General features: G+C 31.9%; 1 protein-coding gene across 5 annotated transcripts in view; it reads left to right on the top strand.

The window, feature by feature from the left end:
• Nucleotides 1-27,027, top strand: part of LOC142222505 (uncharacterized) — a 329,961-nt gene that overhangs the window by 299,057 nt on the left and 3,877 nt on the right. The gene's annotated exons all lie outside the window — the stretch shown is intronic.

The raw sequence follows: 27,027 nt of genomic DNA, 5'->3' as shown, positions 1-27,027 counted from the left end.
TTATCAACTGCCGTTATAAATTTTAATACAAAAAGTGAACAATTTTTCTTACGTTGGGGGATTTTTATATTTCGGGATTGGGCAACACTAGTGTTGCAATCTGCCAAGTGCCAACTCTACCGTAAATTTTGCGATTAGTTTTTACAACCTTGGACGAGGATTAACTCAAGAACTATTGATTGGTAATTCAATTTTGGCGATGAAGCTTTGTCAAGGACCACCTCGAGGTCGTGGTTCACTTCAAGACAAATTTCGTAAAGGTCATCTAAAATCCAGTTGTTGTTCCGGAAACCATTGATGATGTGCGCCAACTGATATTGCACGATCATCATGAGATAACTTTAGGCATTAGAGGGACCAGCATACATTTAATGTTGCCTGAACATTTGACCGTCAATAAAAATTTATTCACATTGTATCTACGGTTGCCATAGTGGTTAGAATTCCTGAGGTTTTGATAAATTATGTAAATATTCCTCTCCGAATATGTAGTACATTTTCCATGAAAATAAAATATAATAAACAAGTAAGTAAAGTCTAAAGTCGGGCGGGCCGACTATATTATACCCTTCACCCATTGTTTGTGTTACCATTTCAACTACTTCACATTTGCTGGAAGCTATATAAAGGAGACAAATTTTTTACTTCTACAAAATCTCTAGAATTAAAATTTAAATCGGCTAACGCTATCCAGTTAATTGGAGGAAACTTCTATTGAAAATGGGTCTAAAATGTGTAACAGTCTACCATATTTCCCCAACTCTGGTGTACGTATATATGGGAGCTATACATAATCCGAACCGATTTTGACTAAATTTGACATGTATAGTTAGAATAATAATTATGCTATCTATGCGAAATTTCACGTAAATGGGAGTATAACTTTGCCATATCTAAATCTGAACCGATTTCAACCAAATTTGGCACAATTACCGATACTACTAAACGTACTCCTTGTGCGAAATTTGAAGCAAATCACGGCAAAACCCTGGATTTTGAGGCCATATAAGTTCAAATCGGACGAAAGATATATATGGGAACTATATCTAAATCTGAATCGATTTTGACCATATTTGGCATATACAATAGTATCGTTAAAAGTGCCGCTTGTGCACAATTTGAAGCAAATCACGGCAAAACTCTGGCTTTTGTGGCCATATAAGTTCAAATCGGACGAAAGATATATATGGGATCTATATCTAAATTTGAACCGATTTCGATCAAATTTACAAAGCATTGGTAGAATGTCAATTCTACCCAGCGTTGCCAATTTAGCTTTTTTCCCGCTAGATTTGGCTTTTTTTGAAGACGCTTAGCGGGAAAAAAATGCATTTAGCTTTTAGCTTTTTTTCTGGCTTTTTTTCATGACCCTTTTAGCTATTTTTGGCTTTTTTTATTTTCGGCATGTTCCTATTGAAATATGGATAAAACTTCGTTTTTATCTAATTTCTACTTAAAGTCGAGTCTGAATTTGAAAATTTAAGTTTTCGTTAGCACGTTTTTAAAGCACTGTGATAGCTCATGAAGAAAAAGCTGAGAAAACGAATAAATTCAAATTTGACTCGGAATCAATACAAAAATCATTAGTGTACAAAATCTTTGGAACCGAACATAGAAATAATTAAGGAAATAAAGTTTTGAATGTGGTATTATTTTTTTTAACACCAAAAAATGCAATAAAAAATTCGTAGTGATAGGATCAAAACAAATCTGCTATTTATTAATGGGATGGATTTACATTTACGAAAATTGGACAACAGTAGGTTTGGGAAATTTTCGAATAAAAGTTATTCATTATAAACTTGCAAGACAGTTATAATGGGTTTTATTCTCTTGGGTAAAATTAGGAGAAGTGTACACGTTCACGAATTTATCATTAATTCAGTTAAAACGAAATATATAGATATTTTCTAATGCAGTTCTATGTGACATTTTCTAATGCAGTTCTATGTGACATGATTAACCAACTGACAATTGCAAGTTCACTGAGAAAAATGTTTTTACAAGGAAATATAAACGAAGGACTTCCAGTAAAAATTTGTGATAGTAATCAAAATGTATCGAGTACGCCAACAGAGCTAATATGACTTAGATTTTATTACAGTCTCACAGAAATGGAATTAAATTGAATACAATTAAAATATTATGCTTTTTAAGTGAAATAAAGCCTTTAAGTTTGTTAAATTTTAATTCAAAAATGTGACTTTTGATAAAAAAAAATTAGCTTTTTTTCTAGCTATTTTTTTAAATTTTTTAGCTTTTTTTGGCTAGTTTTTTGGACAAATCTAGCGGTTTTTGGTGAAACAATTCTGGCAACGCTGATTCTACCCTCTGTGCAAAATTTCACGAAGATCGGTATTAAACTTTGGCCTCTGTGGTCATATGAGTCTAAATCGGACGAAAGATATATATGGGAGCTTTATCTGAATCTGAACCGATTTGGCTGATATTTTGCAAGATTTTCGAGATTCATAAAATATTTGGATGTACGGTATTTCAAGAAAATCGGTTGATAAACACGCTAACTATGACCAAATCGGGGATAAATATATATGGGAGCTATATCTAAATCTGAACTGATTTTTTCCAAAACCAATAGCGATTGTCTCTGTCCCAAGAAACGGCCCTATGCCAAATTTGAGGATGATCGGACTTAAATTGCGAGCTGTACTTTGTGCACCAAATTACATATACAGACAGACGGACGGACAGACAGACGGACATCGCTAAATCGATTCAGAATTTAATTCTAAGCCGATCGGTACACTAAAAGATGGATCTATGACCACTATTTCTTGGCGTTACATACAAATGTACAAACTTATTATACCCTGTACCACAGTAGTGGTGAAGGGTATAAATATTCTATAAAAATAAAATGTTGACAAAAATTTCTATAAAAATAAAATTTTGACCATATTTTCTATAGAAATAAAATTTTGACAAAATTTTCTATAGATAGAAAATTTTTACAAAATTTTCTATAGCAATAAAATTTTGAAAAAATCTTCTACAGAAATAAAATTTTGACAAAATTTTCTATAGAAATAAAATTTTGACAGATTTTTCTGTAGAAACTACATTTTGACAAAATTTTCTGTAGCAATAAAATTTTGACAAAATTTTCTATAGAAATTAAATTTTCCCAAGATTTTCGATAGAAATAAAATTTTGACAAAATTTTCTATAGAAATGAAATTTTGACAAAATTTTCTATAGAAATGAAATTTTCACAAAATTTTCTATAGTGTACGTGTACGGTGACTTGCAGAACGAACAGCATCACACGAACTCACATACAAAATCCCAGAAGATGGTTAGTGGGCACTAACCGAAATATTGGAAATAAATATTAAAACAAATCAATAATCGATTGTTTCTATGACCTTAACGGCCATTTTCATGTAGCTCTGTTAGGCTTTAACTGCCAGTTAACAGAAAGTAAATTGCAAATATATTCTCTCCGGTTAACTTTAACTGAAAAATTTTCGTCAGTTAAGTTAACAACTGGCCTATGGGATATAAAGGCAAGATCACAGCTTCGTCCCTAATACGGTTTAAAAGTTGGTTAGTTAACGGAACACTAAAGGAGCTTTATGAAAATGGGGGTAAGCCGAACAAAATTAATAATCAGAAGAAATAAAATTTCGACAAAATTTTCTATAGAAATAACAGTTTGACAAAATTTTCTATAGAAATAAAATTTTGACAACATTTTCTATAGAAATTAAATGTTGACCAAATTTTCTATAGAAATGAAATATCGACGAAATTTTCTATGGAAATAAATTTTTAACAAAATTTTCTACAGAAATAAATTTTTTTAAAAAATTTACATAGAAATAAAATTTTGACAATATTTTCTAAAGAATTAAATTTTTCTAAATTTTGACAAAATGTTGTATAGAAATAAAATGTCGACAACAATTTCTTAAGAAATAACATTTTTACATAACTTTCTATAAAAATTAAAGTTTGACAAAATGTTCTATAGAAATAAAAGTTGGACAAAATTTTCTATAGAAATAAAATGTTGACAATATTTTCTATAGAAATAAAATTTTGACAAAATTTTCTATAGAAATAAAATTGTGACAAAATTTTCTATAGAAATAAAATTTTGGCAAAATTTTCTTAAGAAATAAAATTTTAACTAAATTTTCTTAAGAAATGAAATTTGGACTAAATTTTCTATAGAAATAAAATTTTGACAAAATTTTCTATAGAAATAAAATTTTGACAAAACCAGTTCGTAAAATGTTTGAGATGATAAAACATAACTACAAACAAATTTTTTGTTAAATTTAGTTTAACTGTGGATTTTTCCAGTGTGGCAACCATATCCCCCATTCAATATGACATTCCAAGTGGTACTCTTATTCAACTTGAATATTGTTAATGAAAACTAGCAATATCAAAACTCAAATAAAACTGCAAATATTAGCAGATATTTGGTGCAAAATACGACTTTCAACCTCCAAAAAAAAATTTCACTTTTTTTGTGGCATGTCATCATAGTGTACAATTTATAGGAACTGCAACGAATAGCGTTTATGACCTGATTTTGACAGGAAATATGTTACCTAACCAGAAAAACAGCCAAACGCCAAAGGGCTTGTGTGTAGTGATTATGGTTTGTTGTTGTTTATTGTGTCTTTTTATATCACAGCCTTGAGGCTTAACGTTTTTCAATGATGATGTACTCGATAATGGTGTTTCTGTTGCTGTTGGTGTTAGTGTTATTGTTGTTTTACATAACATCAGAGGACACCAAAAAATTTAATATGAAATTTATTGGTTGTTGCTTCTGCTCTCTATGTCGTATACAAACAAACACACACATATATTACATATGAACAGCCACCCACTCGTTCTCATATGTAGATGGGATCATTCAAACATATGAACGTATGTAGTTACAAAATGAAATTGTTCATGAAATCGTTGAAGAATTTGGTCTTTGGCATGTGAAGTTGATAGGAACGAAGGACAGTGATTTTATGGGCAAATGCTTGTATGTTATTTAACCAAAAAGCAAAAAAAACAAACAAATAAATAGTATTCTTGATTTCGGGATTTAATGGAGTCAAAAATTATATATTGCTATTACATAAAACAAGTAAAAACGACATTGAGTCAGTGATGCCAGGAGGATTCTTGGGAACGCCTTACGAAACTTCAAAAATTACCTTTTTTCCCTACTTCCAAAAAATTTCCCTACGGCAAAAAAAAAATTATAAAATTCTAAGAAATATGCACCCAGAGAAGGAATATGATCATCATGAAATCGTTGAAGAATTTGGTCTTTGGCATGTGAAGTTGATAGGAACGAAGGACAGTGATTTTATGGGCAAATGCTTGTATGTTATTTAACCAAAAAGCAAAAAAAAACAAACAAATAAATAGTATTCTTGATTTCGGGATTTAATGGAGTCAAAAATTATATATTGCTATTACATAAAACAAGTAAAAACGACATTGAGTCAGTGATGCCAGGAGGATTCTTGGGAACGCCTTACGAAACTTCAAAAATTACCTTTTTTCCCTACTCCCAAAAAATTTCCCTACGGCAAAAAAAAATTATAAAATTCTAAGAAATATGCACCCAGAGAAGGAATATGATCACCTCAATTCTGCCGGCTGAGGAGAATATTTTATTGTATAAATTTCAGTTTCTTTATTTATTACAAATATAAAAAATATCAACATAAAAGATTCAATTCGGGTAAAGTTCTAAAACGTTTTAGAATTAATTCTATTATAATGACTAAGGAACATTTGAACTAGTGCAAATCCTTCAGTTAATTGTAAATAAGAACGTAAAATAGAAATCAAAATGGCGTGATTTAACTTATTTTTCTCCTTTGTTCCCACAACGGTTACGGCAGAAAATATTGGTTTGACCCAAATTATAGTCATAATTCAGAGGGATGCTTTCGATGCTAAAGACTTTCGATGAATTTTAGAAGTAGATTAATATCAAAGTTGACCTGTTTACATAGCAACTTAAACTGAAATTGTATTTCAAGATTTAAAAATTTAATTTCTTTAATATTTTATCAATTTGTAATAAAAGTCGTTTCTCGATTTCTCCTAGAGCTGTAGAAATAAAGACATTCATTCTTTAAAGTTAGGAAGTGATTTTAACAACTCTCGAGCTAAAAAAATGTGGAAATAGAAAAAAAACCTACATTTGTAGCAAAAATAAAAATGGGTGTGTTTTTTGCCTGCCCTTGTAATTTTAGAAAAAAATCATTGCGCTGAGTTCAATTACTCTGGTTGAAGCTCATATACTCTTCTCCAAGAATGTTTACCGTTACATTGCACTCTCTAAATCATATCACCCAGAGTTGCCACATTTGGTTGAATTCTAACAAAATAGTAGATATTTTACCGTAACATGTCTCTTTTTATAGAATTGTCCCCTGTTGAGCCAATTTAAAAAAGAATAAGGGAACAAAAGCAAATAATAACCATCGAAAATTGCTTTATTGTTCTTCAAAATATTCCCAATAAGATCTATACCCTTTTGCATGCGTTTGGACCAATTGTCGTCGCAATTTTCCCACTCTGATTCAGGTATCTCCAAAACATGCCTTCTGAAAGCATCAATAGCTTCTTCAGGTATCGAAAAACGTTGACCTCTCGTTTTATTTTTTACATACAGGAAAAAAAAGAAGTCATTCGGTGCCAAGTCAGGATGGCCCACCAAACAGATGTTTATAGTGCTCAGAATTGCAGTTGTTGGTTGGTTTTGTTAATGTCTTGGAAGACAGCTGGCAAACAAATGATTTTGTACCAATCGAGCCAAAATTAATCTTCCAAAATGTAGGGAAAATTTTACAAATTTGTCTTATCTTCCAAAATATTATTTCTATAGGTAAGTTTTGTCAAAATTTCATTTCTATAGAAATTTTTGTCAAAATTTTATTTCTATAGAAAATTTTGTCAAAATTTTATTTCAATAGAACATTTTGTCAAAAATTTTATTTCTATAGATAATTTTGTCAAAAATTTATTTCTATGGAAAATTTTTTCCTAACTTTATTCCTATAGAAAATTTTGTCAACATTTTATTTCTATAGAAAATGTTGTCATAATTTTATTTCTATAGAAAATGTTGTCAAAATTTTATTTCTATAGAAAATTTTTTCCTATAGAAAATTTTGTCAAAAATTTTATTTCTGTGGAAAATTTGTCAAAATTTTATTTCTGTAGAAAATTTTGTCAAAATTTTATTTCTATAGAAAATTTTGTCAAAACAAACCCAGCCAAATACATACAAATCGATGATTTGAGTTTGGCAAAGGAAAAGAGATATGCTGGCAAATTTGCTTAGGCAGTAGCCGACTATCAAACCCTTTTTCGGGAGGTTCAAGTGTAGTTCACGTTGGGTTTAGTGAATTACCCGAATTTATTCTGATAATTGGTTGATAGTTTTGTTGCAAGTAGAGGATGCTGATGAGGAATGTGGTAATTCCGAAACAGCTGTACATCCAACCATCTTGCAGTCTATAGGGCTTTGCCCAAATAAATTTGACAAGCATACTTTTCCTCTGTTGGTTAAGCTACACTTGTAGTTTAGTCAATGCATGGCTTTAAGCTGAGATCAAAAAACAAAAAAACAACAATAACGATTGAAGAGAAGCCAACAATAACAAACAAAACGAAAAAAAATTTTATTTCTATAGAAAATTTTGTAAAAATTTTATTTCTATAGGACAATTTTGTCAAAAATTTTATTTCTATAGTAAATTTTGTCAAAATTTTATTTCTATAGAAATTTTATCAAAATTTTATTTCTATAGGACAATTTTGTCAATAATTTTATTTCTATAGAAAATTTTGTCAAAATTTTATTTCTATAGAAATTTTATCAAAAATTTATTTCATTCGTGTTTTGTTTTTTATTGTGGGTTTGTACTTCAATCATATTTGTTGTTTTGATCTCAGCTTTAAAACCATTGTGTTGACTAATCTACAAGAGTAGCTTCCAACAGAGGAAAAGAATGCTTGTCAAATTTATTTGGGCAAAGCCCTATAGACTGCAAGATGGTTGGATGGATGAGGAATGTGGTAATTCCGAAACGTGCGTTCATCCAACCATCTTGCAGTCTATAGGGCTTTGCCCAAATAAATTTGACAAACATTCTTTTCCTCTGTTGGTTAAGCTACTCTTGTAGTTAAGTCAACACAATGGTTTTAAAACTGAGATCAAAACACCAAATAAAATTTTATTTCCATAGAAAATTTTGTCAAAATTTTATTTCTATAGAAATCGTTGGCAAAGATCCTATTTCTATAGAAAATGTTTTCAAATTTTTATTTCTATAGAAAATTTAGAGTTAGAGAGAAATATTTTGCAAAATCTACCAAAACAGAAACAATTGTACCAATCTAGCAAACAGTAAAAATCCACAATTTTTGATAGAATTCTACCAACTGTGGCAACTTTGACTGTAGTGCGTTGTTCTCATTAACAGATAAAAATTAATTTTCCAAATATTATTGCAATTTGTAATGGCTTATAATTTTAAAAATTAAATTTTCATTTCATTATTTATAATTCAAATTTAAAAATATATATGAAAAATATACAAAAATGTTCCCTAAAGATAAGTTTAGACAATGTTATTTACCATCCCTTATCTAAGCCCAATGTGTCTCCCTAAAACATTGAACAATGTCTTTGATTGAAATGCGTTTATATTTCGATGTGTTTTGTGTATGCATATGTATATGGTATGTGTGTGTGTCTCATAAGAGAGCAAATTTGGTTATAATATCTTGTACTCGTAAACAGAGAATGAAGCCGCCGAGTCGCGCCGCCGATTTTAGCCGTCGCCGACCCGTTTTTAGCAGTCGACGCCGCCGCCGAATATGTCGACTCATCTCGACTCAAATTTAGCCGCCAATTAATCTAAAATATTGATTTATATCAGAAAAATTTAATAACATTTGTTATAGTTTTTGCCAAAATTTTGAACTTTCCACCTTCAATGAATTAGTATCATGTTGCTGTAATAGTTTTACAAAAATTTAGCTCAAAAAATTTGAATAAAATGTAAATTTGATTGTAGGATTGGTTGTACAACTAATCTTATTACAATTCGGAAAACTTCAAATTGATTTTATAATAGATAATTTTGCGCCGCCGAATAGATAATTTTTTTATCGGCTTAGCCGTCAAGCCGCCGCCGCCGGAGGCAAATATTTAGTGTCAGCCGCCGCCGACAAAAATGGGTCGGCTTCATTCTCTGCTCGTAAAGCATCATAACGATTATTTGATATTATTATCATGCAAAGAGAGTGGAAATATGTAATAGCCACCAGTAGAGGGGGCAAATGAAACGCATTGTTATTTGATTTTTATATATTTTGATTTTACTTATGCTCGTACAAAAAAAAAAACTCTATAAAAAGAAAACAAAGTTAATGGCAATTTTGTGTATTTATTACTTGACGTTTTTTTCGCGGTGTCTTTTTGTTTGACACAGTTGTCGTGTGTAGAGGATTTTATGCGTTATTCCTTGGCGTGTCTGGGTTGGTGGTAATCGTTTTATTTATTTATGAGCTGACATGACAAATATTCATCTTTCCCGAACGCTTAGTAAATCCGCAAGGGGGTGATTGTCATTTTCTTTGCATTTTTCATGGCGTAATTTAATAATAGCATCGAATAGCGACGATGAACGTAAATATTGAACAATAAAATTATGCCTTTATGATGGAAATATGAACAAGCAAATTTCCACCAACAAAATAAAAGTAATAATAAATAAACATAGGATTTGCTATCATAATTGTCCATTAGTGGTAAGAATGTGTATTCAAAAGAGAGATTTAAGAGAAACAATAGACTTTAAGAACTTCCATATTTAATGTATGCAACACAGAAAAAAAATATGTATCAATCACTGAATTAATTATAAATAACAAATATATTTTAATAAAAAACAAGTATATACGGCCGTAAGTTCGGCCAGGCCGAAGCTTATGTACCCTCCATCACGGATTGCGTAGAAACTTCTTCTAAACACTGCCATCCACAATCGAATTACTTAAGTCGCGGTAACGCTTGCCGATGGCAAGGTATCTTAAAACCTCCTAACACCATCTTCTAAATTGTATGTCCATACGTGGTATATATTAAATCAAAAAAGATCGATCCAATACGTATATAATTCAGTTTGACAAAGTAGACATAAAATTTTGACAAAATTTTATACAGAAAGAAAATATTAAAAAATTTTCTATGGAAATAAAATTTTCACAAAATTTTCTATAGAAATAAAAATTTTGACAACATTTTCTATAGAAAGAAAATTTTGGCAAAAATTTCTACAGAAATAAAATTTTAACAAAATTTTCTATAGAAATAAACTTTTGACAAAATTTTCTATAGAAATAAAATCTTGGTCGATTATTTTTGGCTCTAGTGGCAACCATGATTATGAACCGAATAAAATTTGAACAAAATTTTCTATAGCAATAAAATTTTGACAAAATTTTCTATAGAAATAAAATTTTGACAATGATAAAATTTTATTGTGAACCGAATAAAATTTTAACAAAATTTTCTCTAGAAATAAAATTTTGACAACATTTTCTATAGAAATAAAATTTTGGTAGATTATTTTTGGAGCTAGTGGCAACCATGATTATGAACCGATATGGACCAATTTTTGTGTGATTGGACCAATTTTGGTATGGTTGTTAGCGACCATATACTAACACCACGTTCCTACTTTGAACCGGATCGGATGAATTTTGCTCCTCCAAGGGGCTCCGGAGGTCAAATCTGGAGAACGGTTTATATGGGGGCTATATATAATTATGGACCGATGGGAACCAATTTTTGCATGGTTGTTAGAGACCATATACCAACACCATGTACCAAATTTTAGCCGGATCGGATAAAATTTGCTTCTCTTTGAGGTTCCGCAAGCCAAATCTGGGGATCGGTTTATATGGGGGCTATATATAATTATGAACCGATGTGGACCAATTTTTGCACGGTTGTTAGAGACCATATACCAATATCATGTACCAAATTTCAGGCGGATCGGATAAAATTTGCTTCTCTTTGAGGCTCCGCAACCCAAATCTGGGGATCGGTTTATATGGGCGCTATATATAATTATGGACCGATGTGGACCAATTTTTGCACGGTTGTTAGAGACCATATACCAACATCATGTACCAAATTTCAGCCGGATCGGATGAAATTTGCTTCTCTTTGAGGCTCCGCAAGCCAAAATCTGGGGATCGGTTTATATGGGGGCTATATATAATTATGGACAAATGTGGACCAATTTTTGCATGATTGTTAGAGACCATATACCAACACCACGTACCAAATTTCAGCCGGATCGGATGAAATATGCTTCTCTTAGAGGCTCCACTAGCCAAATCTGGGGATCGGTTTATATGGGGGCTATATATAATTATGGACCGATGGGAACCACTTTTTGCATGGTTGTTAGAGACCATATACCAACACCTTGTACCAAATTTCAAGCGGATCGGATGAAATATGCTTCTCTTAGAGGCTCCACAAGCCAAATCTGGGGATCGGTTTATATGGGGGCTATATATAATTATGGACCGATGTGAACCAATTTTTGCATGGTTGTTAGAGACCATATACCAACACCACATACCAAATTTCAGCCGAATCGGATGAAATATGCTTCTTTTAGAGGCTCCACAAGCCAAATCTGAGGGTCCCTTTATATGGGGGCTATACGTAAAAGTGGACCGATATGGCCCATTTTCAATACCATCCGACCTACATCGATAACAACTACTTGTGCCAAGTTTCAAGTCGATAGCTTGTTTCGTTTGGAAGTTAGCGTGATTTCAACAGACGGACGGACGGACGGACGGACATGCTTAGATCGACTCAGAATTTCACCACGACCCAGAATATATATACTTTATGGGGTCTTAGAGCAATATTTCGATATGTTACAAACGGAATGACAAAGTTGAGTTTTTGTTTAATTATTTTTAAGCAAAAATTTAATTAATTTTATACGAAAAAATCAACTAAGTTGTTAAATGAGGATATCAATTATTTGTTATATTTTTGTTTATGTATTTATAATTATTTTTTTCATTAGATAAAATAATTCTCTTGTAAGTTTACAAAAGTTAATAATTTCCATTGAATTTTTCGGTTATAATTATAGTTGGATTTTTCTTTTGATCAGAGTCCAACCTAATTTTTTCCGAATTATTTTTTTGATTGGAAATATATATTATTATTTATTTACGTTTTTTAATATAATTGCAAATTGCAATAAATAAACAAAAAGATTTAAGCACTAGCAACAAACTAGCTTATGAATACCCATTATAAGGGTAGTAAATTACAAAAATTATTATTTTGTTATATTTTTTTTATATAGAAATATATATTTTATTTAATTAAAATGTTAATTAAAAAAATTAATATTAAAATATTTAAATTAACAATTTTAAAAAATGGTAGCTGCCAATTGATGAGAGATTTTTTACTGTTTGGCATACTGGTAGATTTCTTGATGTTTTCGTAGCTTTCGCAAAACATTCCACTCCAAGTAAGAGGTACTTCAATTTTCGATATAAACATTTTACCCCATTTTTCTATAATAATGAAAATTTAACGGAATTTTCTAGAGGAAAAAAATTTGACCAAATTTTCTATAGAAATAACAATTTGGCAAAATTATAAATTTTAACAAAATTTTGTATAGAAACAAAATTTTGGCAACATTTTCTATGGAAATAAAATTTTGAGAAAATTTTCTATAGAAATAAAATTTTGACCAAATTTCTACAGAAATAAAATTTTCTATAGAAACGAAACATAGAAATAAAATTTTGACAAATCAACTTTTAACAAAATAAAATTTTGACAAATAAATTTTTGATACAATTTTCGATAGCAATAAAATTTTGCAACATTTTCTATAGAAACAAAATTTTGTATAGAAATAAAATTTTGACAAAATATTCTACAGAAATAAAATTTTGACAAAATTTTCTATAGAAATACAATTTTGACAAAATTTTCTATAAAAACAAAATTTTAACAAAATTTTCTATAGAAATAAAATTTTGACTAAATTTACTATAGAAATAAAATGTTTACAAATTGTTCTATTGAATCAAAAATTGGACAAAATTTTCTATAGAAATAAAATTTTAATCAAAATTTTTATAGTAATAAAATTTTAACGGAATTTTCGGTAGATATAAAATTTTGACAAAATTTTCTATAGAAATAAAAAAATCTTTTATAGAAATAAAATATTGAGACAATCTTTTAAAGGAATAAAATGTTGACGAAATTTTCTATAGAAATAAAATACATAAATACAATTTTGTCCAATTTTTTTTATAGTTATAAGATTTTAACGGTTTCGGTAGAAATAAAATTTTGACCAAATTTTCTATGGAAATAAAATTTTGACAAAATTTTCTATAGAAATAAAATTTTGACACAATTTTCTTCAGAAATAAAATTTTGACAAAATTTTCTATAGAAATAAAATTTTTACAAAATGTTCTATTGAATCAAAATTTGGACTAAATTTTCTATAGAAATACAATTTTTACAAAATGTTCTATTGAATCCAAATTTGGACAAAATTTCTATACACAGAAAAAAAAATATCACCAAAATATTTCCAATTAAAAAGTTAATTGAAGTTGAAAATTTTTTCAATTAATAAATTAATTGATACAATTAACTTTTTAATCATGATAGAAACATTAAGTTAATTAAGTCAATGATTGAAAAATTTTAAAATTTTTAATTAAAAAATTAATTGATACAATTTACTTTTTAATCAAGTTCGGAAGACTAAGTCAGTTAAAAAAGTGATGAACATTTTTTTTAAATTTTTAATTAAAATTTTTTTTCAAACAATCAATTGTTAATCCATATAAAAATTCTAAGCCAATTCAAAATGTAATTGAAAATAGTTACCTTTTTTAATTAATAAATTAATTGAGTTTTGCAATCAACATCAATTAAATTTTTAATTGAATCAATTAAAAAATTAATTGAAATTTGGTAATGAAATCAATTAATTTTTTAATCAAGAATTTTTTCTATGCCCAATTAAAACTCTGATTGAGTTTTGAAATTTTGAAAAAAATTTCTATAGAAATAAAATGTTGACATAATTTTCTATAGAAATAAAATGTTGACAGAATTTTCTATAGAAATAAAATTTTGAGAAAATCTTTTAATGAAATAAAATGTTGACAAAATTTTCTAGAGAAATAAAATATATAAATAAAATTTTGTCCAATTTTGTTATAGTTGTAAAATTTTAACGGAATTTTCGGTAGAAATAAACTTTTGACCAAATTTTCTATAGAAATAAAATTATGAGAAAATCTTCTATAGAAATAAAATTTTGAGAAAATTTTCTAAAGAAATAACATATTGACCAAATTTTCTATAGAAATTAAATTTTGAGAAAATCTTCTTCTTTGGTAGAATTCTTGATGTTTTGGTAGATTTTGCAAAACATTCCTCTCCGACTAGTAGCTACTTCAAGTTTCGATATAAATAAAATTTTACCCAATTTTTCTATAGCAATAAAATTTTAACGGAATTTTGATTTTTTTTTTTGAGATTTGGTAGATTTGTATTAAAATTTTAAAATTTTCTTAAAGAATTTTTTTTGACACGAGTGGTAACCAAGCTCGGACCCTATAAAGTATACATATTCTGGGTCATGGTGAACTTCTGAGTCGATCTATGTCCGTCCGTGCGAGTGTGTGAAATCGCGCTAACTTCCAAACGAAACAAGCTATCAGTTTAAAACGATCCCCAGATTTGATTTCCGGAGTATCCTCAAAGTGGAAATTTCTTAACTAGGGTTGTGGATGACAGCGTTTAGTAGAACTTTACGCAATCCACGGTGGAGGGTACAAATGGAAATTTCGGTCGGTATCGACTTTTTTGTTTCTATGAATATTAATTCATTTATTCAATCGATTAAATTTTTAATTGGAGGTATAATTTTTCAATAGATGTCGGTAATTGTTATTATAATTTCTGTTGGAATAATCATCACTGAGTTGTCACAATAGACAGACATAATTTAAGTAAAATTTACTAATTTGAGAAACTTTTGAACTCATTTTCAGCAAACTTCACCCATTTTATGAAAATATGAACTATTTTCATATTTAGGAAAATTGTGTACTTCATGAATTACACATTTTCTTTTCATAATTCTTGGGAGCCACCTGGTGCAATGGTTATCATGCCCTCCTTGCATACACAAGGTCGTGGGTTCGATTCCTGCTTCAACCTAACACCATAAAGTTTTTCAGCGGTGGATTATCCCACCTCAGTAATGTTGGTGACATTTCTGAGTGTTTCAAAGCTTCTCTAAGTGGTTTGCACTGTAATGTGGAAAGCCGTTTAGACTCGGCTATAAAAAGGAGGTCCCTTGTCATTGAGCTTAACATGGAATCGGGCAGCACTCAGTGATAAGAGAGAAGTTCACCAATGTGTTATGACAATGGACTGAATAGTCTAAGTGAACCTAACCTAACCTTTTCATAATTCTTATTGAATTTTGCTCTTGATGAAGTGTAAGATATATGGCACATAACATAGTTTTTCCAACATCACCATCATTGGTAAGGATATTTATTTTAAAACTAATTTGTAAAAGGGCATGAGAGTGATGAATACCATCTACCCAATGTTTTGTATCGCAATTCATGGTAGTGTTGTAATTTTAAACCTTTTACTACATGTGTGAGTATTCTCACTACACTGAAAAAACAGTGAACCCACCAGGAAAGATAACTTTCGATTAATTTTAGAAAATTTTGAACTTTTTTAGAAAATTTTAACTAAACGGTATTACAAGCGCTGGCATCACTCCGATATGGCAAAAATAAGTAAATATTTTTCGATAAATTCAAGAAAATTTATTAGACATAACTACATTTTTTCAGTAGTTAAAGAAAATTTTGTAGTTTTAAGAGAAATCTTGGAGTTCAAAATTGCAAGAATGTCTTTAGTGACATACGAAGTTCATGATGGACACATTTTTGGTAAAATTTACAAATTTAAAGAAATAATGAACTATTTTGTAAGAAATACGAAATTAGGAAATCTATATGCTTTATTTGTGTATAACTTTTTCCCGTTTTTTAGTTCATTTAACTAACATACGCAAAAAATTATTTGACTAAAATAAACTTTTTCCAAACATAATGATTCTATGAACTAATATAAAGTTAATATGGCTTTAGTGAAATAGAGAGTTCACTTTTTTTTGAGTGTATAGTGAATTCTTTAATGTATATACTCACATGCATGCATACATATAGTACAGCCCAACAAACATTTTCTATCGAAAATGTAGTATTACAAAAAAAATTTAAAAAAAAAAATTACCATGAAACATAAACTTTTAAACGAAACGGAATGGAACGTGATATATACAGAGCCAAAAAGCTTATAGTGCAAATGCAATCCGGGCAAATGACACATACTGCAAATGAAAGCTATGGAGCATTGTTTGATACCCCAGCAAAACAGAAGTGTCGTCCAAAAAGCTATGAAAATGTTCTTTTTGGATACGGAAGTTTGGCAAAATTGGCGCAGAAGCGATGAATTTAACATGCACTGAAAAAACAGTGAACCCACCAGGAAGAAAACTTTTGGTTAATTTTATAATATTTTGAATATTCCATTCTTTTTGTTTTGTAATTGTTGGTTTTGTTCTTTAAGCATTGTTGTTGTTTTTATTGCAGCTTAAAACCATACATTGACTAAACTACAAGTGTAGCTTAACCAACAGAGGAAAAGAATGTTTGTCAAATTTATTTGGGCAAAGCCCTATAGACTGCAAGATGGTTGGATGGACGCACGTTTCGGAATTAACACATTCCTCATCAGCATCCTCTACTTGCAGCAAAACTATCAACCAATTATCAGAATAAATTCAGGCAGTTCATTAAACCCAACAATGAACCACACTTGAACCTCCCGAAAAAAGGTTTTGTATGATATCCGGCTTATGCCGAAATAAATTCAAAACAAACATATCTCTTTTCCTATGCCACTGTCAAATCATCGATTTGAATTCAGTTGGCTGGGTTTATTTTGAGCGTGCTTCCTCTTATTTTTCCATTCTTTTTGTTTTGTTATTGTTGGTTTTGTTCTTTAAGCATTGTTGTTGTTTTTATTGCAGTTTAAAACCATACATTGACTAAACTACAAGTGTAGCTTAACCAACAGAGGAAAATATTTTGAATATTTTTAGAACATTTTAACTAAACAGTATTACAAACGCTGGCATCATGCCGATATCATAAAAATAAAGGGTGATACGGTCAAAATTTGGTCAAGGGAAAACGCGTGTAAATCGGTGAAATCGTTTATTGAAAAAATCAAATTAAATTTCTTTTTCAAGTTCAATTAGTATAAAATTCAGGAAAAATATTCAGTTAGGCTTTCGCTTTTCCAAATCCGAATTGCCGGGCCTCACGCTTGACACCTGCCATTAGATTTTGTACAGCCACCTTGTCCACCTTCTTCGCCGCAGAAAGCCAGTTTGCCTTAAACTGCTGCTCGTCCTTAGCAGTTTTTTGGTCTTCTTTAGGTTCCGCTTGAAAATAGCCCAGTATTTCTCAATTGGGCGGAGCTCTGGCGTGTTGGGAGGGTTCTTGTCCTTGGGAACCACCTGCACGTTGTTGGCGGCGTACCACTCCATGGCCTTTTTACCGTAATGGCAAGATGCCAAATCCGGCCAAAACAGTACGGAACAACCGTGTTTCTTCAGGAGAGGCAGCAGACGTTTATTCAAACACTCTTTCACGTAAATTTCTTGGTTGACAGTCCCGGAAGCTATGAAAATGCTGCTTTTCAAGCCACAGGTACAGATGGCTTGCCAAACCAGATATTTCTTTGCGAACTTTGACAGTTTTATGTGCTTGAAAATATCTGCTACTTTTCACCTTCCTTTTGCCGTATATAACTCCTGCCCCGTAAGCTGCTTGTAGTCGGCTTTGACGTAGGTTTCGTCGTCCATTACCACGCAGTCAAACTTCGTCAGCATCGTCGTGTACAGCCTCCGGGATCGCGCTTTGGCCGTCGTATTTTGTTTATCATCGCGATTTGGAGTCACTACCTTCTTGTAAGTCGATAGTCCGGCTCGTTTTTTGGCTCGATGCACGGTTGTAGACGATACACCCAGCTTATTTGCGGCATCTCGGAGAGAGAGGTTAGGGTTTCGCTTGAAACTACCGACAACTCTCTTTATCGTCTCAGCGGCTTCCGGTTTTCCCCCCGATCCAGACTTCCTGGCTGTCGACAAACGCTCCCCAAACACTTTAATTACATTTGTAACGGTTAATTTGGCAACTTTTAGCGATTTTGCCAGCTTTGCGTGCGAGTAGCTCGGATTTTCGCGATGCGCGAGCAAAGTTTTGATACGCTGCTCTTCTTGCTTGGACGGCATTTTGACAACTGAAGAGTGAATTCCAAAATCGAAATAGGAGCAACATTCTACACACACACACCTTCGAAATGAGGGGTGTTCAGGTTTTTTAAATGCAAAATTGAAAGAAATACGTCAAGTTTATATTGACCAAATTTTGACCGTATCACCCTTTAAGTAAATAAAGGGTGATTTGTTAAGAGCTTGATAACTTTTTAAAAAAAAAAAACGCATAAAATTTGCAAAATCTCATCGGTTCTTTATTTGAAACGTTAGATTGGTCCATGACATTTACTTTTTGAAGATAATTTCATTTAAATGTTGACCGCGGCTGCGTCTTAGGTGGTCCATTCGGAAAGTCCAATTTTGGGCAACTTTTTCGAGCATTTCGGCCGGAATAGCCCGAATTTCTTCGGAAATGTTGTCTTCCAAAGCTGGAATAGTTGCTGGCTTATTTCTGTAGACTTTAGACTTGACGTAGCCCCACAAAAAATAGTCTAAAGGCGTCAAATCGCATGATCTTGGTGGCCAACTTACCGGTCCATTTCTTGAGATGAATTGTTCTCCGAAGTTTTCCCTCAAAATGGCCATAGAATCGCGAGCTGTGTGGCATGTAGCGCCATCTTGTTGAAACCACATGTCAACCAAGTTCAGTTCTTCCATTTTTGGCAACAAAAAGTTTGTTAGCATCGAACGATAGCGATCGCCATTCACCGTAACGTTGCGTCCAACAGCATCTTTGAAAAAATACGGTCCAATGATTCCACCAGCGTACAAACTACACCAAACAGTGCATTTTTCGGGATGGATGGGCAGTTCTTGAACGGCTTCTGGTTGCTCTTCACTCCAAATGCGGCAATTTTGCTTATTTACGTAGCCATTCAACCAGAAATGAGCCTCATCGCTGAACAAAATTTGTCGATAAACACATTTCGAACCGAACACTGATTTTGGTAATAAAATTCAATGATTTGCAAGCGTTGCTCGTTAGTAAGTCTATTCATGATGAAATGTCAAAGCATACTGAGCATCTTTCTCTTTGACACCATGTCTGAAATCCCACGTGATCTGTCAAATACTAATGCATGAAAATCCTAACCTCAAAAGAATCACCCTTTATTTTTCGACAAATTCAAGAAAGTTTGTTAGACATAAATAAATTTGTTCGCTTGTTAAAGAAAATTTTTTAGTTTGAAGGAAAAAATTTGAGTTCAAAATTGCAAAAATGTCTTGTGGCATACGAAGATCATGATGATCATTTGTAGAAAAATATACAAATTTAAAGAAATAATGAACTATTTTGTAAGAAATACGAATTTTAACGGATTTTCGGTAGAAATAAAATTTTGACCAAATTTTCTATGGAAATAAAATTTTGACAAAAGTTTCTATAGAAATAAAATGTTGACATAATTTTCTTTAGAAATAAAATGTTGACAGAATTTTCTATAGAAATAAAATTTTTACAAAATGTTCTATTAATTTTTGTATAATTTTTTTTTGCGTTTTTTAGTTCATTTAACTAACGTACGCAAACAATTATTAGAGTAAAGGAAAAATTCTCCAACCATAATAATTCCATGAACTAATAAAATAAAGTTAAATTGGCTTTAGTTAAATAGAAAGTACACCTTTTTTTGAGTGTGAGCTTGTCATAGGTCGGATGTCCACCATTTCAACAGCTGTTACACTGAATTTGCATCACTTCTTAAAATGTGATCCCAATTCAGTGTTTTAGATGTGGATTAAAATATCTTGTGATATTTTGCCAAATAAATAATTTATTTCATTTTTTATGAATTTTTATGCATTCTAACGCTCATCTAAAACGTTTGATTTCAAAAATTCGCAATTTTTCTAGAATGGATATTGCATTTTTTTCGACAAAATTTTAATAATTTGGAACATTTTATTAATGCTTACTCTGAATTCTTACTTATTTGAAACCAAAATTTTAAAAATACCCAATAAAAATATGAAAAAGTTGAGTTATAAAAAATTGAACTAAAAGAACTTCCTCTTTAGTTAAACTAAAGAACACATTTGGGAGCAGATTTTTGGAAGTGCTTTTAAAGCTGTGCCTTTAGAAGAACTTCACAATTTTTTTGCTGGGACGTATATCCCGATCTTTTTTTAGTCCTTTGAATTCTTTTCACATTGAAAAAAAAAAACAAGTAATGAAAGTCTAAAGTCGGGCGGGGCCGACTATATTATACCCTACACCACTTTTCGTGACTCACGCGTGAGTCGTGAGTCACGCTGGCGGCAACGGCGTGAGTGTGCGTGAGCGTGATTAACCAACCAAATGTCGTGCGTGAGCGTGAGTCACGAAAATAATGTCTTCGTGAGTGTGCGTGAGTACGAATTTCGGAAAAACACGCTCACGAAAATAATCCCGCTGACGAACATAAAATGCTTACGATTTGAATTCATTTATAATTTTAATGACATCCTAGATGGTAAGATTTTTATAACGCAAACGATTTTAATCATACTCATGTTTTCAGTCAGGTTCTAAAGGTAAATCACTCATAAAATTATTCGTGAGTCACGACATTTTTCGTGAGTCACGATATTTTTCGTGAGTCACGACATTTAAAACATTTTCGTGCGTGAGTACAAATTTTCTTTTCGTGAGCGTGAGTCCTACCAAAAAATATCGTGCGTGAGTGTGTGTTAATAAGATTTCTCCGTCGTGAGTGTGCGTGAGTGTGAGCAAAATATTACTCACGTGCACACCTCTACTTTATAATAAAGTGTTCGAAAACATGTCCCATATTTGAACGATTTTTTGCTTTGTAGTCAAGATGCAAAAAGACAACAAATTTAAAGACAATTTCATTAAATTTAAAGAATTTTTCTGAATTATTCAAGTCAAGTTGACCTTAGCCCAAACATTTTTTCTTTCATGTTATGATACCCATTTTTAAGTGAAATCACTCAATTAAAAGGACAATATGACTTCATTGAAAAGTTTCTCGACTTTTGGACAAGGAAAAAACTCTATATTAGAGAGAAATGCTTCTTCTATGCTAAGCAAAATTTGCATTCGTATTTTAAAGGCATGAAATCGTTGACCTCACGACAATATTTTTTTCAGTGTATAATCGTTATTACCCAAAAAAGAATCATAGGTTGTCGAAAGTAGTGACTTTTCAATCAACACCAAAATGCTTGCAGGGACATTGCTTCATACGTGAATACAAGTGTTTAATGATGTAGAAAATGAGTGGCATACATTATACTCTGAAGGGAGGAAAATATCTTAGATATGACCCTATTTTAGGACCTGATTTCAGTTTTTCTAAAGTGTTTTGGTATTGCTTACACACACACACATCCTCGCACACTCAGACTCACGGTCTTTTGCTCTGGACTTGAGAATATTTCATTGGGAGAAACTGTGTTAAAAATTCATTAACACAATATGGACTCTAATGATGTATTATGCCTGATTTATTACGGTTACCTCTGGTATCTGTGGGTTTGGTTACGGTGTGATTTTAGGCATGAGCTTAAATTATTATAACACCTCTCATATGGAGGAGGAGATGAACATAAAGTGAAAAATCTGTACACGCAAAAAAATAATTCTTTCCTCCCAAACGAAATTTTAGACAAACAAAGTTCGTTTCTCATTTGCTTTTCGCTGTAAGGAAGTGTATTTGGAAGAAAAGTATATACTTTTTGTGATAAACGTTTATTCTTTTCCAGGATGTAAAAACAATTTCATAAAGACTAGCTCAAAAAAAAAAACATTATTTTCTTGCTAATTGCATTGTCCCTCACATCTTTCTCACATCCACGAGGATTTTTAGTTCTTAACACCTTTTCCTGTAATACCAACAATGTAGAAGAAATTATACGATTTTATAAATTTTTAAATTTTTTTTACCTTTCGCCTGGACGGAGAATCGAACCGCGGACCATGCACATTGTAAGCCAACACACTAACCACTGAGCTATGTACTTGTTATGGTCATCAATAGATAAATATCCATATAAGTTATATTTATATAGCATAGCTTGCGGCGCCCACGAACCGAATAAACAAAGTTTATTTAACAGAAACAAACATTTAGTTTGGAACGTGGAGCAGTGGTAGCTACGTCTGACTCTCATGCCAAGGGTCGTGGGTTCGATCCCTGCTTCGGCCAAAGTTTTTTTTTTTGCTTTTGTTTTTTTTTTTACATATATTCCAGATATATTCGGAAGATTCCGAAAAAATGTTCAACATTACATTGTACTATATTAAATTTTGAACTGTAAAATGTGTCTTATTAAGGACCTAAAGTCAGAAAAGAACAGTGTTTGATATAAACGAAATGGACTGTGTTGTTATTTTAAAAATAACTTTTTTTATTGAAAAAATAAAAATTTTGTAACAAACGAATTTTTTTGGTGATAAAAGTTTAAAATTTTCGAAGCAATTCAAAAAACTCTAACAAAAGAAAAACGTTTTCGGTACACGTTTTCCAAACGTTTTTTTTCTTTGCGTGTATGTATTACGGTTATTGGAAAAAGTTTACCCAGAGTGTTTACTTATAATTACGAGGGTGATCGTCGTAATTGAATATAGCGCTCAATTGGAAAGTCCCCGGCCTGATTCATAAATGATCACCTCCTACACTGAAAAAAATATTTTCGTGAGGTCAAAGATTTCGTGTCCTCAAAATTCGAATGTGAAATTTGATTAGCATAGAAGACGCATTTCTCTGATACAAAGTTTTTTCTGTTTTCAAAAGTCGATACACTTTTCAATGAAGTCGTTTCTTTGAAATATACACATAAAAAATTTTTTCTGATTCAATCACGAAATTGATTGATCCAATTAATTTTTTAAGTCGTTTCTTTGAAATATACACATAAAATTTTTTTTCTGATTTAATCACGGAATTAATTGATCCAATTAATTTTTTAATTGAAATGTCTTCAATCACAGAAATGATAGTATCAATTAAAAAATTAATTGACAGTCAATTAAAAAATTAATTGATACTATTAATTTGTATGATTGATTTCAATTAAAAAATTCGTTGATTCAATACAATTTTTAATTGAATATTTTTTAAAACTCTATTAAGATTTTAATTGGAAATATTTTTGTGAAATTTTTTTCTGTGCATAACCTATATTAAAAATAACTACTCTATAGTTGTTTTTAGGTTAAAATAAAGTAAAAAATATAAATTTACATAGTTTTATTTTTTTACCATTTTGATTAAATTTTGAATGATTTGAGGTATGAACATAAATTAGACAGAAATTTCGAAAGCTATTCCACAGTTTGGCATAATAGAGGGTGAGAATGATTTATTCTTTGAAAGCAACACACCTGTAAGCGATGAAGACATAAGAGCACATGATGTGATTTATTATACTAGGCAACTGTAGTTAATGCCCCTCAATGACCGGTAGAATGGAAAATTCTTATTTGAGGATGAATGGTTAATATTTGTGTAATTTACAGGTGTGTGTCTCTTTTTTTTTTGTGGGAAGATTTGTAGATTTGAATTAGGGATAAGGCAGAAGAGAGGTAACCTCTAAAGCTATATATAGGGGTTACCTTATAAAGGGTGATTTTCTAGGGTGGTGCCAAATTATGAAATGGCAAAAAAAAATTATTTGGTAGATAATTTCTTTTTATTTAAGATTTAAATATAATTTCGGACATATGTCCACCACGACTATTTTGCTCAAAGGTCATTCTGGAGGTCCAATTTTTGACCATCTTTTGAAACATTTGAGGGCGTATTTCAGCAATTACACGTTGAATATTGGTTTCCAAAGCGTCAATCGTTGCTTGTATATCCACGTAAACCAACGACTTCAGAGTGACAAAGTTTGAAATTGAATTGAAAGTTTGAAATTGAATTTAAATCCCAGTGAGGTGTGGTGCACACAGACCCCGGGGAATAAACGTTAACAGGTTGGCTGATAAGTCCCCGGTCTAACAAAGAAAAACACATTTTTTTTTGGTCAAAATTCGTTTTTATTATTCAACATAGTTCCCTTCAAGAGCGATACAACGATTATAACGACCTTCCAATTTTTTGATACCATTTTGGTAGTACTCCTTCGTTTTGCCTCAAAATAGGCCTCAGTTTCGGCGATCACGTCTTCATTGCAGCCAAATTTTTTCCCTGCGAGCATTCTTTTGAGGTCTGAGAACAAGAAAAAGTCGCTGGGGGCCAGATCTGGAGAATACGGTGGGTGGGGAAGCAATTCGAAGCCCAATTCATGAATTTTTGCCATCGTTCTCAATGACTTGTGGCACGGTGCGTTGTCTTGGTGGAACAACACTTTTTTCTTCTTCATATGGGGCCGTTTTGCCGCGATTTTGACCTTCAAACGTTCCAATAACACCATATAATAGTCACTGTTAACGGTGTTTCCCTTCTCAAGATAATCGATAAAAATTATTCCATGCGCATCCCAAAAAACATAGGCCATTACTTTGCCAGCGGACTTTTAAGTCTTTCCACGCTTCGGAGACGGTTCACCGGTCGCTGTCCACTCAGCCGACTGTCGATTGGACTCAGAAGTATAGTGATGGAGCCATGTTTCATCCATTGTCACATATCGACGGAAAAACTCGGCTGTATTACGAATTAACAGCTGCAAACACCGCTCAGAATCATCAACACGTTGTTGTTTTTGGTCAAATGTGAGCTCGCGCGGCACCCATTTTGCACAGAGCTTCCGCATATCCAAATATTGATTAATGATATGACCAACACGTTCCTTTGATATCTTTAAGGCCTCTGTTATCTCGATCAACTTAATTTTACGGTCATTCAAAATCATTTTGTGGATTTTTTTGATTTTTCGTCGGTAACCACCTCTTTCGGGCGTCCACTGCGTTCACCGTCCTCCGTGTTCATTTCTTGAATTTTGCATACCAATCAATTATTGTTGATTTCCCTGGAGCAGAGTCCGGAAACTCATTATCAAGCCAAGTTTTTGATTCCACCGTAGTTTTTCCCTTCTCTTCCCTTCAGAAAACAGTATTTTATCAAAACACGAAATTCCTTTTTTCCATTTTTTCACAATAACAAAAGTTTCTTTACAAAAGACGCTCTATCTCACAAGCTAATTGACTTACAGACGTCAAATTTTGACACGAATCATTTGAAGGGTGGTACTATATAAAAATAATATGCATTTAATACTAGCGACGCCATCTATGTGTCAGACTTATCAGCCAACCTGTTATATAGATTTCTACACCGATGGGAGCCACCGTGGTGCAATGGTTAGCATGCCCTCCTTGCATACACAAGGTCGTAGGTTCGACTCCTGCTTCGACCTAACACCAAAAATTTTTTTTCAGCGGTGGATTATCCCACCTCAGTAATGCTGGTGACATTTCTGTGTGCTTCAAAGCTTTTCTAAGTGGTTTCACTGAAATGTGGTACGCCGTTCGGACTCGGCTATAAAAGGTAGGTCCCTTGTCATTGAGCTAAACATGGAATCGGGCAGCACTCAGTGATAAGAGAGAAGTTCACCAATGTGGTATTACAATGGACTGAATAGTCTATGTGGACCTGATACATCGGGCTGCCACCTAACCTAACATAACCTACACCAATGGCTCCAAATTGAATGGATATGAGGGTTTCGGAGTATATTCTAAAGACCTGGAACTTCGAAAAGCGAAAAGATTACCAAATCACTATATGTTTTTCAGTCTGAAATATTAGCAATAAAATAGGTTACAAATTGGCTGAGAAGTTATGGTCCAACATATGTTGGAATTACTATATATAAACAGACAGTCAACCTGCACTAAAATCCTTGGACTCTGTGTACCTTAACTGGAAAAAGGCCATCGCATGCCGCAAATCTCTCAACAAGATGGCTGAGCAGTACAATATTCACCTAATATGGGTGCCTGGTCACAGGACCATACCGGGGAACTGCGAAGCAGATGAGTTAACAAGGCTATGAAAGTGCTGATTTTATTAAATATTTGATCTCCCCAAATTGTAATTAACCCATTAGGTAGGCAGGCAAAAGCTAACGGGAGTGTGTCTCGGCTAGTTAAATTTACAATTTATCTTAACGCACATTCTTTTTTCTTGTCTTATTTATAGAAATTAAATTTTTCAAAATCGTGGGAGCGACATCTAAATCTGAACCGATTTTGATCATACTTGGCAGGTTTGATTGATGAAATAGAAGGTTATCTTGTGCTAAATTTTAGGAAGATCGGATAATAAATAAGGCTATTTTGGTAAAAAACAAGTATATACAGCACTAAGTTCGGCAGGGCCGAATCTTAAATACCCACCACCATGAACCAAATATTAGGGTTTCCTTTGAAATTTCAGGAGGGCTTGAGGACTTGAGGACACTTCCCGAAGATAAATGTAAAGATTTCACCTATGAGAACTATATCAGATTCTGGATTTATAAGAACCATTTTTGTTTGAGTTTTAGAGGAATCATTAACATCTCTTGTAAGTGTGCAAGAAAATTATAAAATAACGTTTTGATTTGAAATCTTAAATCTGTAGAAGTAAAATCTGGAAATTTTTCATTGAGTTTCAAGCAA

The sequence above is a fragment of the Haematobia irritans genome, chromosome 1 (assembly GCF_050003625.1).
Source record: "Haematobia irritans isolate KBUSLIRL chromosome 1, ASM5000362v1, whole genome shotgun sequence".
In the NCBI taxonomy this organism is placed as follows: domain Eukaryota; kingdom Metazoa; phylum Arthropoda; class Insecta; order Diptera; family Muscidae; genus Haematobia; species Haematobia irritans.
The sequence above is the reverse complement of the archived record's forward strand: the minus strand, read 5'-3'. Positions and strand labels throughout refer to the sequence as shown.